We start from the raw sequence: 2,500 nt of genomic DNA, 5'->3' as shown, positions 1-2,500 counted from the left end.
GAACACTTTGCCTCAACCTGAGCAGGATGAAGAGACAGAGGAATTAATTCATTCTGAGGGGAAAAAAAAATAAAAATGCTACCGGAATATTATGTAATCGTATAGAAATGTAACATTTACTTAGAAAACTTGACAAAAAAAGCACAAATAAATAAAAGGCCAAACTCATGATGTGCAACAAGGCTTCTGGAGGATTTCTTAAGGGTTGCATCAGTAAAACATCCCCAACAAATCTTGATCTTAATAATAATAATAATAATAATAATAATAATAATAATAATAATAATAATAATAATAATAATAATAAGTCTACTTCTTTAATACCGAAACCTAAAGAGTGCTAGATAAAAGCCAACTTTTCTTCTAGGCACAGAAATATTAATTCAGCTCCAGGATATTTTTTATGGACTTAGTTTTAGATTTGTTTTTTTTTTGTTTTGTTTTGTTTTGTTTTTTTTCATTGTCAGAAGCCTGCAGGAAAGTTTTTAGCGGAGATATTCACGAATAAATCACGAATCGCTGCTAAAAGGATCTTCATGTAAAAAAGGCCTAAAGGTTGTTTGTTCTGTATTATTCTGTAATGTTCAGAAAACCTTCAGCTTCAGTTGGAGCCTGAATGTTGGTTCAACTTCACAAACTCCATGAAGCCGTGGATGGTTCCAACCTTTTACTGTTTTATTGTGTGATAAAGTATAATGTCATTTTTAATTAAAACGCTGTTTGTAATGTAGTACATCGTGGATAATAATCGTAAATGTAAATGAGTGTAAAAGTGGACAGTGCTTAGCTTTAGCGATGTCAGAATTGTTCCTCTGGGCATCTTTAATCCAGAAGGGTTTTTTATTTTGTTATTGTTGTTGTTTTTTCTTTTCTTTGCTTTCTTTTTTTTGTAACTGAAATTAGAGTTATCTTCATGGTTTATGCTTTACGAATGAACTCCGGCCAGTAAAACAACCCAACTGACTTGTTTATTGTTTTTTTTATTATTTTCTTTACTTTTTTTTAGAGTATAGCTTTGGAAAAGCTTTAGGGTTAGGGTGTGTAGACAAAACCTATATGTAAAAAAAATTTAATCATTACCTTTAAATCATTTATTTTTAATGTTAATTCACACCCGTTTCTTTTTTTCATTTTTACATTTATAGTTTTCCATTTACATATTCGGTTATATTGTTAATAATGATGTTGATGATGATGATGATGATGATGATGATGATGATGATGATGATGATGATGATGATGATTATGTGCTGGTGGTGATCCTTTTTTTTAGCTGTTACACAAACACTAAACAGAAGCCCTACGTCAAAACCAGTAACACCACTGGTACTAATTATGACACACTGTTACGCAGCTCCAGTCCTGAGCCACTTTGTCTGAGTGACATTAATAGATTTCCGTTTTTTTTTTCTCCCCCAAAACAGGCCTCAAAATAATAGTCCTGATCCTACATGTCACACACTCAAGCTAAAAGCATGATAACACAAAGATGTGAAATGATCCAAAATTGTTATTATTATTATTATTATTATTATTATTATTATTATTATTATTATTATTGTTATTATTATTATTATTATTTTATTTATTTGTTATTTGTTTTTTTTCGTGTCACTATTATTTACAACATGATTATTGAATGTGTCGCGTTACGTAAATTATTTTTGTAACACGTTTATTAAAATTGTTTTTTTTTTATTCTCATGGTGAAAGCATGCATAATAATCATGCAATTCAGATGAAATAAGCCTATAGGCTATAAGAAAGCTAGCACATTAATACTAACGCTCATTAATAAACCAGACTGTCAAAAGCAATAAAATACAATTCACATTAAATTCAAAACTGCTTTCATTTTAATTGAATTTCGGCCATACAAACTAATAACGCTTGTCATTTCCACTACTGATTGATTTGTAATTATTATTTTTTATTTCTCTCTTTTTATCAGTATAATTTATAATTATGTCATTTGTGAAGCTTGTCTTAAACCATCTGAGGCATTCTTAAAAAAAATCTATCCAAAATCTAGTAAATTTATTTCTGCGCGCAGACACGAATTTGAACACGACACCGTTTAGAAAAGATTGAATTGCAATCCCAATAATTTTGCACGATTATTTGTATTTATTTGAATCTAAATTTCTCACTCAAACTGGTGAAACAGGTGAAATCTACAGAGAACAGATTTTATTTTTAGTTTTAGCTGAAAGGCAATAAATCCATAACTATGAAGTTTATGGTAAAATATAATATAGATCGCAGGCCTAGTTGTTTTTAAGTCAGTAACTGAGAGTATACTTTAGACTACAAATTGTGTTCAAGTCGTTTGTCAGGAGACTAATTTAATAATTAGTAGAATTCAGAGAAAAGGGAAAGTCGGTGCGTTACCGCAGTGCAGTCCAGCGCGCGAGCTCTGCGGCTCCCGGTTTGTTTCTGCCGCAGAAAGAAATAAATAAGTTTCATTAAAAATATAATTAAAGACAATGAAAACGGGAGA

At 30.4% G+C, this 2,500-nt stretch overlaps 1 protein-coding gene across 1 annotated transcript in view; it reads left to right on the top strand.

The window, feature by feature from the left end:
* The window catches only part of lmx1al (LIM homeobox transcription factor 1, alpha-like), a 29,925-nt gene that overhangs the window by 399 nt on the left and 27,026 nt on the right, over positions 1–2,500 (top strand). The window lies entirely within an intron of this gene.

This window comes from Tachysurus vachellii, chromosome 21, assembly GCF_030014155.1.
Source record: "Tachysurus vachellii isolate PV-2020 chromosome 21, HZAU_Pvac_v1, whole genome shotgun sequence".
NCBI classification, from domain to species: Eukaryota; Metazoa; Chordata; class Actinopteri; order Siluriformes; family Bagridae; genus Tachysurus; species Tachysurus vachellii.
The sequence above is the reverse complement of the archived record's forward strand: the minus strand, read 5'-3'. Positions and strand labels throughout refer to the sequence as shown.